At 43.5% G+C, this 14,530-nt stretch overlaps 1 pseudogene; it reads left to right on the top strand.

The window, feature by feature from the left end:
* The first annotated feature begins 778 nt into the window (after positions 1-778).
* LOC102425401 lies at positions 779-4,805 on the top strand (annotated as a pseudogene).
* Positions 4,806-14,530: the final 9,725 nt, after the last annotated feature.

The following is a 14,530-nucleotide window of genomic DNA, read 5'->3' as shown; positions in this document are numbered from 1 at the left end:
GGGCACGCGGCGAGCTGGAGACCGAGCTCCCTGGCCGGGACCACCCGGGAGGCAGCGGGTAGTCCGTGGCGCGTCCGGGTAACCCTGTGGCTGCAGCAGTGGTGGCCCGAGCCGGCTGCGCGGGGTTCCAGCCGCTGGAGGAGGCTCCGGGGCGATCGGGGTGACTGGCGCCCAGGCGGTCCAGTGCCTCATGTGTTCTTATTTGTTCACCTCTGACTATGCAATTCTGAAGCCTCCTCTGCCAGAAGCCGGTTCATCCTTGCTGTTTGACACAGTCGCTGCAGGAAAGAAACATCGGCACAGCATATGTTTCAAGGGACCTGGCATATATAGCATATTGTTCTTAATATGTTTGCTCTCCTTAGTGCCATGTGTTTTAACCAAAGTCAACTCTCCGAGAAAGGTGTTTCCCCAGGTGGGGATTTTCCCCTGAGGTTAGGGAGGGGATACAACCCCTTAACTAAGTGCCAGGCGGGTAGTTAATCACTTTAACTACAATCACACTTAAGCTAGATAATCTTTACTCCCTGGAATGGAGATAAGAAACGCCCTAACCTTTGCAATAGAAATTGACAGGATTAAAATCGACTGGTATAAATACAGATGAAACAAGACAATAAACATCAGATTCTGATCAGATCCTAACCAGAACTTTGGTTGGAGATCCTGGCTAGAGGTCCTGACTAGGCTGCTGATCAACTGAAGGCTGTCTCCGTGTCATTCCTTCTTCGCCGACTCGACTCCGTCCACACCTTTGGGGACTCCTGGACCTGCTCGGGTTGGACCCCAGCACTCCCCCATTCGAGGGACCCGGCAGCCCGACCGACACCTTCCACCCGCCTCGCGCCCTGGTCTCAAAGCACAGAAGGATCGCTCCCTAACGCCTTTCACCATTAAGAAGAAAGCGATGGAGGAGCTGAGCGCTGATGAGATCCGGCGGAGGCGCCTGGCTCGATTTGCTGGTGGACAGACCTCCCAACCGACCACCCTGCTCACCTCTCCCCAGAGGGAGAACCTCCGGGGCCCCCTATAGCGGCATCAGCCCCCGGCCCCTCCCAGAGTCTTGGTCTCAATGTCCACAACATGACCCCAGCTACCTCCCCAATAGGTGCATCAGGAGTAGCCCATCGAAGCCAGAGCAGTGAAGGAGTCAGTTCTCTCAGCAGCTCACCCTCCAATAGCCTTGAAACGCAATCGCAATCTCTCTCACGTTCCCAGAGCGTGGATATAGATGGTGTCTCTAGTGAGAAAAGCATGTCCCAGGTGGATGTGGATTCAGGAATTGAAAATAGGGAAGTTGATGAAAATGATCGAAGAGAAAAAAGGAGCCTCAGCGACAAGGAGCCGTCGTCGGGTTCTGAAGTATCTGAAGAGCAGGCCTTGCAGCTGGTCTGTAAGATCTTTCGTGTCTCCTGGAAGGACCGGGACAGAGATGTCATCTTTCTTTCTTCTCTTTCTGCACAATTTAAGCAGAACCCAAAAGAAGTGTTCTCTGATTTTAAGGACTTGATTGGCCAGATTTTAATGGAAGTGCTAATGATGTCCACTCAGACTAGAGATGAAAACCCGTTCGCCAGTCTGACAGCCACGTCACAGCCAATTGGCTCGGCAGCTCGGTCACCCGACAGAAATCTCATGCTAAATACTGGCTCGGTCCCCGGAACGAGTCCCATGTTCTGCGGTGTGGGTGCCTTCGGCACCAGCTCTTTGTCTAGTTTTGGAGCCTGTGATGGGGCAAGTTCTTGGGATTCCTACAGTGACCACTTCGCCATTGAGACCTGCAAGGAGACAGATATGCTGAACTACCTCATCGAGTGTTTTGACCGAGTTGGAATAGAGGAACAAAAAGCACCTAAGATGTGCAGCCAGCCAGCGGTCAGCCAGCTTCTGAGCAACATCCGCTCACAGTGCATATCCCACACTGCGTTAGTGCTGCAAGGCTCCCTCACCCAGCCCAGGTCCATGCAGCGGCCCTCCTTCCTGGTGCCGTACATGCTGAGGAGGAACCTCCCATACGGCTTCATTCAAGAGCTGGTGAGAACCACTCACCAGGATGAAGAAGTGTTCAGGCAGATCTTTATCCCCATTTTGCAAGGCCTGGCGCTTGCTGCCAAAGAGTGCTCCCTTGAGAGTGACTACTTTAAATACCCCCTCATGGCTTTGGGTGAGCTCTGCAAAACCAAGTTTGAGAAGACACACCCCGTGTGCAATTTGGTCGCTTCCTTGCCGTTGTGGTTGCCTGAGTCCCTCAGCCCTGGGTCCGGGCGGGAGCTGCAGAGACTCTCCTATTTGGGGTCTTTTTTTAGCTTCTCAGTCTTCGCAGAAGATGATGCTAAAGTGGTTGAAAAATATTTCTCAGGGCCTGCTATTACCCTGGAAAATACTCGCGTGGTTAGCCAATCATTGCAGCATTACTTGGAGCTGGGAAGGCAAGAGCTTTTCAAGATTCTGCATAGCATTCTGTTGAATGGTGAAACCCGGGAGGCTGCCCTTGGTTACATGGCGGCTGTCGTCAATGCCAATATGAAAAAGGCACAGATGCAGGCAGATGACAGATTGGTTTCTACAGATGGATTTATGCTGAATTTTCTCTGGGTGCTGCAGCAGCTAAGTACAAAGATCAAGTTAGAGACGGTTGACCCCACGTATATATTCCACCCGAGGTGTCGGATCACTCTGCCCACCGATGAGACCAGAGTGAACGCCACGATGGAGGATGTGAAGGACTGGCTGGCGGAACTCTATGGAGATCAGCCTCCCTTTTCTGAGCCGAAATTCCCTACGGAATGCTTCTTTCTTACGCTGCACGCTCACCACCTCTCTATCCTGCCAAGTTGCCGTCGCTATATCCACAGACTCTGGGCCATCCGGGAGCTCAAGAGAACCGTGGAAGATTTGGAAAATAACGAAAGCCAATGGAAAGATTCCCCCCTGGCAACTAGACACCGTGAAATGCTGAAGCGCTGCAAAACTCAGCTTAAGAAACTGGTACGATGCAAGGCCTGCGCTGACGCTGGTTTACTTGACGAGAGCTTCCTGCGAAGATGTCTGAATTTTTATGGCCTTCTCACTCAGCTGCTGCTCCGCATCCTGGACCCTGCCTACCCCGATGTAACACTGCCTTTAAGTTCAGACGTCCCCAAGGCGTTTGCAGCATTGCCTGAGTTTTATGTAGAAGATATCGCTGAATTTTTATTTTTTATTGTACAATACTCGCCTCAGGTGCTCTACGAGCCCTGCACTCAGGATATTGTGATGTTCCTCGTTGTGATGTTGTGCAACCAGAACTACATCCGCAATCCGTACCTGGTGGCCAAACTGGTAGAAGTCGTGTTTATGACCAACCCTGCTGTTCAGCCACGAACGCAGAAGTTCTTTGAAATGATTGAGAACCATCCTCTCTCCACCAAACTGTTGGTCCCTTCCCTGATGAAGTTTTATACAGATGTCGAGCATACCGGAGCGACCAGCGAGTTCTATGACAAGTTCACCATTCGCTACCACATTAGCACCATCTTTAAAAGCCTTTGGCAGAACATAGCTCACCACGGCACCTTCATGGAGGAGTTCAACTCTGGGAAGCAGTTTGTTCGCTATATAAACATGCTGATCAATGACACGACGTTTCTGCTCGATGAAAGTCTGGAGTCTCTGAAGCGGATCCACAAGGTGCAAGAGGAGATGAAGAACAAAGAGCGGTGGGAGCAGCTGCCCCGGGACCAGCAGCAGGCCCGGCAGTCCCAGCTGGCTCAGGACGAGCGGGTGTCACGCTCCTATCTTGCCCTGGCAGCGGAAACCCTGGACATGTTCCACATCCTCACCAAGCAGGTCCAGAAGCCCTTCCTCAGGCCAGAACTTGGACCCCGATTGGCTGCAATGCTGAACTTTAATCTTCAGCAACTCTGTGGTCCCAAGTGCCGTGACCTGAAAGTCGAAAACCCTGAGAAATATGGCTTTGAACCAAAGAAGCTGTTGGACCAACTGACAGATATTTACTTGCAGCTGGATTGTGCGTGGTTCGCTAAAGCCATCGCTGACGACCAGAGATCCTACAGCAAAGAGTTGTTTGAAGAAGTTATTTCGAAGATGCGGAAAGCGAGGATCAAATCCACAATCGCGATAGAGAAGTTTAAACTCCTCGCCGAAAAGGTGGAGGAGATGGTGGCCAAGAACGCGCGCGCCGAGATCGACTACAGCGATGCTCCGGACGAGTTCCGAGACCCTCTGATGGACACCCTGATGACTGACCCCGTGCGGCTGCCCTCCGGCACCATCATGGACCGCTCCATCATTCTGCGGCACCTGCTCAACTCCCCCACAGACCCCTTCAACCGGCAGACGCTGACCGAGAGCATGCTGGAGCCAGTGCCAGAACTGAAAGAACAGATTCACGCCTGGATGAGAGAGAAGCAGAACAGTGATCATTAAACGTCCCTCGCCCACCCTCTGCTCGCAGCAGCCACGGCTGGCGAGGGAAGCAGAAGCAGCATCTGTGGTGAAATGCTCTTCAAATGTGGAGGCCAGATGTGGCGAAGACACCAATCTCCATTGATTTCATTGTGATTAGAGAACCTTGGACATTTTGCTGCTAAAGAATCTTTCCCCTTCCCTTCCTCTCCTGCCCCTACATGCACTGCTGTGGATTTTTTTAAGAGAAACGAAAACAAAAATAAATTCCTTTCCCTGGCTCTCCAAACATATATTCTGTGAGATAACTGTGCCTGCAACAAAGTGTTAATCCTGGGATCGTATTTTGATATCATATTCACATATTTGTTTTTTTAATCTGTGTTAGATGACATGATTAATAAAAAAGGCAAGATATTTTCAGAATTTGAAAAAAAAAAGAAATAAATTGCGAGTGTCCAAGGGAGAATAGACTAAAATGAAAATTTAATAAGGGTCATTGAAGAAAGGTAGGAAAATAACTGAGGAAATAAAAATGACAGAAAGAATGAAATTAAAAATAAAGGTCAAAGAGAAAATAATAGAAATGAAAAACTGGCAGAGAGGCAATAATATGCATATCATTGGACACACAAAGAAGAAAAGTAATGGCAGAGAGTTAATAATTAAAAAATATAAGTCATAAAAACCTTCCAGAAATAGAAAAACATCTGAATCGACACACTGAAATGGCTCCCTGAGTAACTGGGAAGATTAAACCAGAATGATTAACTCTGAGACATAGCCGAGTAAAATGATTTCAGAGATATACTAGTAGATAACTTCAGGTCTCCAGCTAAAATATTTACAGAGGCAAAGAAACTAACTAATTCTTTTCAAAGTCAACATGTAACAGCAAGGCAGTAACGGAGCAACACTTTTAGAAAATTCAGTGAAAGAAAATGTAAACTAAAGATTTTATGTCCAGCCAAGCTGTCCTTCCAACACCAACAGATATGTAAACAGTTTGTTACCTACAAGAACTTGGGGAATGCTGAGCCCATCAAGCCTTCCTGAGGAATCTACCAGGGATGAACTTTGTCCAACAAAATGATGATGGGGCAGAGTGGGGGAGAGGAAGTAGATTCAGCAGACAAAAACTCAATATGTTTCAAACCAAGTTAAGAGAAATTTTTAAAAGTGACCAGAGCTTTAAGGAATGGCACACATCAGAACTAGAGGAACTTAGAAATGACATGGTTAGGCAACAAGAAACTGAATGAGAACTGCCATAACACAGGGAAAGATTTTAAAAGAAGAATTCTGAGATGAGGACCAAATGAGGAGGTACTCAAGAAAGAATAAACACCATGGAAAATATGGGAAGTTAAGGAGAAAGGTGAAAAAAAATCAAAGAGAAATATTATCAAAATAAAATGAATTTGAGGAAAAGTGATACATATGAAAGTCAAGGAAAGGAGATTAAATATTCAGATAATTGAAAAGGCAGTTAAAATAGAATAAATACCTAAAAAAACATAATTCAACCTTTTTCAAGTGAAAGGAGACTTGAATTTTCATATTCAAAGGGCACATCATGTACCTTGGAAACAAAACTCAGAACATTTACCAGGGAGACATAGCTTATTAAAACCAAAGGACTTTAAGAAGACAATCTGAGAATCTAGGCAAAGAGCTATGCTATTTAAGGGGGAAGATCAGGCCTGGCTGACATGATTCAGTGGTTGAATGTCTACCTATGAACCAGGAGGTCACAGTTCGATTCCTGGTCAGGACACATGCCTGGGTTGTGGGTTCAATCCCTAGTGTGGGGCGTGCAGGAGGCAGCCAATCAATAATTCTTATCACTGATGTTTCTATTTCTCTCTCCCTCTCTGAAATAAAAAAATATATTTTTTTCAAAAAAAGCGGGGGGGGGGGGGGATCAGATTTGGATGATATCTTGTCCACGTTTTTTTGTTTGTTTTAATTTAGAAAAAAAAGCAACATGTTTAAAAAAAGAAAAATATGAATCAGGATATTTATATTCATCAAAATTCTCCCTTAATTATATAAGCCACATACAAACAGTTGTGAATGTGAAAGGTCTCTGTGAATACTGATCTCAGAGCCAACTTGCCTATTTTCATTTTTTATGCAATTTAACTATTCTGATAAGTATGTAGTGGTATCTTCTTATTTCCTTAATTTATTTTTTTAATGCACTGAGGATATTTATTTCTTCACAATTCATGCTTTTTTCTAGAAATATAGTCCTTTTCTTCTTTTTTTAAAGTCTTTATTGTTGAAAGTATTACATATGTCCCTCCTTTTTTCCCCATTGAGTCCTTTTCTTTACTAACATCTGCATATTGCATTGTATTCTCACTGAAAGCTAAATCCTCTTCAGTTTTATCTGTTGATTTTTGGCTACTATTCTAATTATTGTGATTTATTTTTCAAGAAATTAAAAATTCTGAAATTAGATTTCCATTCATTACCTTCCCATTACTATGATAATAACCTATATATTCACTGTTTTTGTCATTTCCTTCTGCATTGCTAGCTTCTTAAATTTGACCTTAATATCCCTTAGTCAAGATTCTGAATTTCTAATTCTGTCTTTAATTCCTTTTTTTAATTCAGGTGTTGGATTTGTTTATCTAGTTTCCTGATACCTTCCATTTCCCTTGGAATTTCTGTTTTTGTTTTGTCTCTTCTCTTATAATGGCCTCTTGACCCTGCTTTTGAAAGCTTGGTCTACTCATAAAATCATTCTCTGTGACATGATTTCCTCCAAGTCTTAAAAATAATGGGAAGGGGCTTATTTGGATGAGCCAACAGTCAGGTTTTGTAGTGTGCCTTTCCTTTTACCTAATTAACTGTAATTTTTAAAGTATTTACTTCTCTTGTCTTGGAAAACATAAACTATTGGTTGGAAATCTCCAATGCCCCAGAGACCTGTGGCATTTCCCTCCGGAGCTCATCTTAGCAAAAAGCACCACTGAGCCCACCTGCGACTGTCTGACTCATTGTTTTCCGGGGGTTGCAGTCTCTGAAGCTACTTGACTACGAGGAATTTTGGAGCCGGGTGGGGAACAATGTCTTACTCTTTCAAAATAATAACCTACTGTAGCAGAGAAAGAAATATCCCTGTTTTGGGCTGATAGTGTTTGAGTTTCAGATTCGCAGGCTAAGATGTCAGGTGAAAAATTTCATATTCTTTATACTTGAGGCAAAAATGTTTTCCTTGCCTTGGGTGAAAACCATATGCCAATGTCTCTTTTATATTCTAGTTCTCTTTTCTGCTTCATATATTTTTAATTAACAAAAATGCTCCCTATGGTCCTGCAATATGTTTACTATCAGCCTCAGCTTTGGATGTAGTTACAAATTATAATCATTTCCTGAGTTCCCATAGGTATTCTGTTGGGAACTGGGCAAAAGTGAATAAAAGAAAGCTAGCCAAATGCTGTAACATAATAATAAAAAAGGTACAAAAACAGAAATATAGAATTTTCTTTACACATATATCTTATAAAGTAGAGAATGCCTGCAAAACACAGAAGAACAAGTTTAAGAAATCATAGATCATAAGCAGATTATATCAACAAAACTTTTGTGAAGTGAGAGAGTGGTACATATATACATCCCCCCAAAATTATGCTAAAAAACTAAATTCCACATTATATCTACCTTAGCCAGGCTGAGTAGGCTTTGAGGAGTACATTGAGGCTAGGGAAGTAGCGGATTTGGGTGTTTTTAGTGCATGACCACACATTTTACATACACCTGATCAGGGAAGAGAAGAGAAAGTAAGTCATAGCCAGAGTGAGTTTTATCCTGAGCTTGGGAGAAGAGTCAAGAAGAATCCTATAAAATAAAAGGCTAATATGCAAATTGTTCCCTCGACTGGGAGTTCAACCAGGAGTTCAACTGGGAGTTTGACAGGAGGTAGGGCCAGCCGGCCAATTGCCCTTGGTCCCTCCCCTTGGCCGGCCAGGACTGATCAGCCCCGATCAGGGCTGTCCGGCCGGACCCCACCAGTGCACGAATTTGTGCATCAGGCCTCTAGCATGAAGAATAAAAACTATGAATAATTTAGTTATCTGTGGATGTATTACATGTTATTTTAAAGATAATGACACCCCATTACTCTTTGTCTTCAATTATGATCCTATATAATAAAAGCATAATATGCAAATTGACTGAAAGGCAGAACAACCAGTTGGCGGGGGGTGGGGCCAGCAAGCAGGCAGTGCCAGGCCAGTCAAGGCACATGTCAGCAGGCAGAGGGAGGAAATGGCGATGGTGGGAGTGGCGACCAGTTGTGGCAGAGGGGTGGGCGGGGGCCAGCACCATCCCCTGAGCATCTCCCTGGTTGCCTTCTGCAGAGAGAGGCCAGATTCTGGGGAGCGGGCCTAAGCCATCAGTAGGATATCCCCTGAGGACTCCCAGACTGTGAGAGGGCACAGGCTGGGCTGAGGGACCCCCCCACCCACACACACACACACACACACACACACACTGCATGAATTTTCGTGCACTGGGCCTCTAGTTCTAATATAAAATAAAATGGCCAAAAGTAAAATTAAGAATAAAGAGAAAGGTTATTTTTGTTAATACTGAACAACCCAGTGAGAGAAGTTATAAAACCCTTTTCTTATTTTAACGCATTAAGAAAAAAATAACTTTTTGACTTGAAGGCTTGAAATTAAATTAAGATAAACCTGACAAACACCTGATACTGTTCCACATTTAAAACACTATAAGTTATATTAGGCTATAATTTGTGATTAGATTTTGGATAGTAGTACATTACCAATTACTTACGACTATTACTAAGTGTACAAAGTATTACTGTGGTAGTTGTTATAATTATTTCCTACCCTTTCTCAATTGATCAATATAACAAACACAATAATCAGGATCAAAAGAAAATATGATATAGCCAGAATATGCATTTTAGGAGAAAAGACTATATAGGCAAAGCCTGATTACAGTCACTACTTATAATATGACCTGCTTACTGCCTCTTTTGGGCTCTAGATGCTGAATCCTGTGCCTTTTTATGAGAGCCTCTCTACTCCTGAGATATATAAGTCTTCATGGATAGCTGAAAAGATGAGCATATAACTATGTCTTCTGAGTATTATCAGAAGGGTAAATGTTGTGTGCAGCTCTAACAAAGAGAGGAAGATTATATGTGGAACACCAAATTGTCCCTGACGATAGATGCAAGGAAATAGAAAGGAAGCCATTCATTATGGGGCAGAATGATGACTCTTTCACCCACATTTTTGCAGTTCTTTGCTGACTGGAGCTGGAATTGTATTTTCTCATTTGTGTCCACAGATTATTCATTTAGTTACATTAATAATACACCTAATTCCCAGGGCTTCATACATTTTAAACCATTTTCACCTGATTTGTTTGATCACAACAACTCTGCTATTATCCTCATCACACAGGGGGCTTTCAGAGGAGAAAATGAGCGAATGGTGCATTAGTCATGCTTCTATCTAGTGGCAAACAAAGAAGTGGCACACAGATATATTTTTTTAAGCCCAGTCAAATGTTTTTTTCCATCTTGCATGCTGATGAAATCTCTGGAAAAGATGTTGTTGATTTCATAGTCAGAAAAATGGCAGCACAGACTTATCAACGAGAGGTATCCCTTGTCTTGATTCCATTGTTAGTTTAACAGACACCCAAGCAAGAAACAACTCATCAGAAGATGAAGTTCTGGGTGAACATCCGCAGTGACAGGAAGTCATTTAGAACATTCACAAGCTTTGGATTTGTTTCTGCAGTGCATTACTGTACCTCTGTAACACCTTTGCCAATGTCTAATTTAGTCATAATTAAGTTATAATGTTCTCTCCACATATGCGTATTCTTCAACTGAACTATAAAGTTCCTGAAGGCAGAGTTTATGTGATAAATTTCACACAATGCTTTGCACACTGTAATTCCCATAATTGTTTGTCAAATGAGCTAATTACATGACCCTAGTCTTGATGTTTTTGTATTACAATTAGATTTCTTCAGTCTATTGACAAGAGCTACAGTTTGGATGAGCTAAGAAGGAGCCACATAATAAAGTAACGGACAGTCATGAACCGATATGGATGATGGAAGAACTGGGAGTTAGCAAGAGGAAGGATGGAGTCAGTCCAGAAAAGGCTGGAGTAGGTACCAATCACACTTGACCTTGGCTAGATATCCAAGAAGAGAATCCAGAACAACGGGGCACCACTGCAGCTCTAGACTATGCACAGAAGCACAATGGGATGAAGATAAAAACCGGCTCCTCTGTGGAAACAGATGGATTTCAGCTCAGGAACCTCTGATGAAGGGATATGAGAACAGATGGCAAGAACACAATGAACATAAATAATCTCCTTAAAAACAAGTAAGAAAATAAATAAATAAATAAATGACGCCATTTACTAAAAATTCCAGCTAATAGCATTTGCCATTTGGACACAAAACACAGGGCAAAAGTAGGTTTACAGGAAACAGAGTTTATTCTTTTTTACTTGTTGTTAATCCTTACCTGAGGATATTCTTCCCATTTATTGTTAGAGAGAATGGAAGGGAGGAAAATTCATTCCCATTGATTTTTAGAGAGAGAGTGGGAAGGAGGCATGGAGGGGGAGAGAGAGAGAAACATCTATGTGAGACTCATTGATTGGTTGTCTCCCACACTGTACCCCGACTGGGGTCTGGGATCGAACCTGCAACCCAAGTATGTGCCCTTGGCTGGGAATTGAACTGAAGACCTTCAGTGTGAGGACCAACACTCTAACCACTGAGAAACAGGCCAGGGCCAGAATTTATTCTTGTATTAGTTTATTATTTTTTTTTATTTTCTATAGGAACAACTGTAAACCTACTTTTGTCACATCTTGTAGTTTACACGTATTTGAAGAAAGGGAAAAAAATGGTTCATTTAAGAACCAATCACAGATTTCCTATCAGATGACCTGGCTTTTGTGGGGGGATCCAGAACTGGGTGATAAAGATGAGGCCCCAGAATGTGGGGTTAAAGGTGAATGAGCTAGAGACCATTCAAAGAGAGAGAAGAGCCCAGAATAATGGAAGGAGTCCTGAACACTGGTAGGAGAGAGAACCAGAGAATATTCCCTCACCAACAACTCTATGCGGTCACTACTATTACCCCGTTTTATAGATGACAAAAATGCAGCTTGGAGAGTCTAAGTTATTTGTCAAGATTAAAAAGGGCCATTGTGCTTGCCCTTGTAGCACTGACTAAGGACATGCAGATTTGACATGATATTGGATGATAAAAGTTAAGGGGCAAAATGGTATGAGGAAAGCAGCACCTGAAATAAAGCACTTCCCATTTCTTGGGTGTCAAGGGGGTGCTGGGTAGCCATTGTTTGTCTTCCCACAGTGTTCTATCATGGAACAAACAATGAGTCACCAAAGTAAAAAACCCAAGGTTTTCTTTAAAGTGATGAATTCACTTAGCATGTGAAACAATGTTTGTATTTATTCCGCATTGATTTGCATTTTTCCAAGGTTCCCTTCATTCCCGAGTCATGGCCAGCAAACCACATGCTGACATAGACCCCCAACCTCAGGCACTGAGATAGAAGCTCAATGCATAAGTAAGCTTCAGGGGAATTAGCCCTTATGTGCAATCTAATCAGTGAAAATGGTTTAAAATGTATTCGCACAACAAAATAGTCTGGAATAGAACATATCTTTTCCTTCTGAACTAAACTCAGTAGTTCTGAATTTTCCAGTCAGTTCTTCCAAATTAGCCCACTTATCTATCTATATCTATCTATCTATCTATCTATCTATCTATCTATCTATCTATCTATCTATCTGGCTAATAGGCAAAGTGTCCCCTTGGGAGTTCAACCGAGAGACTGGGAGTTCGATTGTTCCCTATGATGTGTGCTGATCACCAGGGGCCAGCACGGAATGAAGGCCCCAGCCAGCAGCTGGAAGGCCCCAATGGGCCCTGATTGCCGGCCAGGCCTAGGGACCCTACCCGTTCATGAATTTCATGCACTGGGCCTCTAGTAAACTTATAAAGACCATGTATTCAAGCTATCTCAAAAGACACGGCATGCCACGAGGATTAGCAGCAGGCCTCACCCAGGGATGCCATTAGGTGATGGCTGAGATTTTAGTTCTACATAATCAAAATATGAGTCATCTAATCGTAAGTGGTCCCCATAGGGTACTTTTAAAGCCTTTTTTCAGTTTCTACAGTGAGTACTGTTTAATCAAAAGGCCTCCTGGGCCAGGGAATGAGTCAACACAGAATCCTGTATCTCTCTTTTCATGGGTATTTTTATTTCCTTGGGATAAACACATTAGCAGAAAAACCAGAGAGCTGAGCATGAAGGGCCATTCAGAAACTCACTTGTGCAATGGCACTTAAGGTTCTGATGATGGCAAAGTAGGTAGCAGCCACAGAAAAGCCTGGTTGTGAGGAGTAAAAAGAGGGTATTAGGACTCACAGCTTCAAATTCAACCTCAGAACCTCAACTTTCTCTTTGGACCAACCACACAAATCGAGAGCCCTTAGGCACAGCAGGGAGTCAGACATTTTAACCAACCGTGTTTCATAATCTGACTTTCCCTGGAGCATAAGATAAGATGCAAAACAGAGAAAATTAGGTATATGGGTAGCACAGAGGACTTGTGGAAGGGAAGTGGGGGGTGTGGGTCTTTCTTACATCCATGATTGACTTCCTCTTCACCTATTGCCTTCGTTTTCTCCGTAGAACATTGACCAATGTCGCCAACACCCCAAGTGCTCAGGGAAGGGTGGCCACACTGCGCACTGGCACACCAAGATTCAATGTGTTCATTTCCAAGCCTGTTCATGCCAACTATGCCAGTGACTGCTATTTCATCACGTAGTTAAAAATGCACACGGGTGAGGCAGCAGCAAAGAAAGATGTGTTTCTATGAAGACTTAGTTGAATGCTTTGGAAAGACAGTGGAGCGCAGCTTAAAAATACTGTAAAAGTGGGCATGGGTGAGACAACTGTAAAATTAATCCAGGAAAAAATATGAAAGCTGGAAGAACACTGCCTTATCTTGCTACAGAATGTGTCCTTTGATTCTCACTCTATTTTTTATATTGTTATTGACTTCAGAGAGGAAGGGAAAGAGAGATAGAAACATCAATGTTGAGAGAGAATCAGTGATCAGCTGCCTCCTGCATGCCCCTCACTGGGGATCGAGCCCACAACCAGGGCGTGTGCCCTGACCGGGAATTGTACCATGTCTTCCTGGTTTATAGGTCAATGCTCAACCACTGAGCCACGCCGGCCAGGCCAGCTCAAATGATTTTTGAAGACGAATTCAGTAGCCACAAAAAATAGGTTTGTTCCAGTTTAAACTGTTTTACTACTTTTGTTTCAAAAAGTGAAGTCATTGAGGGAGGAACTTGGGTTTGTTATGGGGCTTTCAGAGGAGGCGGGAGCATGAGTAGGTTGAGTTTGTAGGACAGGTTGCCCCAAGCCCTGGCTGGGATGCAGACTTCTAGAAAAGGAAGATGACAAATGCGAGCAAACAAGCTGTTTCTGGTGCTTGTACTCCCAACAGACTTGAGAAGAAAGTGGGAAAAGGCAGCCAAATGAGCTGGCAGGGAAATCAGAAGTGGATACGGAACTTTAAAAGGCACCAAAGACTTTTAATCAGGAGGCAGTACCCTGAGGGAGATCAAAAGCCTGTTAGCTGCACTGTTATGCTGGAACTCAGAGCTAAAAGGGCCATTTGGATGATTAAAGCCCCAGACTGGCTTTTGCTGCCTGTATCCTTAGCGGGCTGGAGAGAACAAAGAACCAGTCTGTGTGGAGGAACCCTGTTACAGTCCTTCACCAGCTAAGAGCAATGTGGGGGGAGGGGGAGAAGGTGTTGGCTAGCAATTACAGCCTAAGGCAGTGATGGCGAACCTTTTGAGCTCAGCGTGTCCGCATTTTGAAAAACCCTAATTTTTTGATATTTGCAACCATAGTAAAACAAAGACTTATATTTGTGATATTTATTTTATATATTTAAATGCCATTGAACAAAGAAAAATCCACCAAAAAATGAGTTCGCGTGTCAGCCTCTGACAAGGGTGTCATAGGTTCGCCATCACTGGCCT

Source organism: Myotis lucifugus, unplaced genomic scaffold, assembly GCF_000147115.1.
Source record: "Myotis lucifugus unplaced genomic scaffold, Myoluc2.0 scaffold_18, whole genome shotgun sequence".
Taxonomy (NCBI): domain Eukaryota; kingdom Metazoa; phylum Chordata; class Mammalia; order Chiroptera; family Vespertilionidae; genus Myotis; species Myotis lucifugus.
This window is presented reverse-complemented; position numbering and strand designations above follow the sequence as displayed.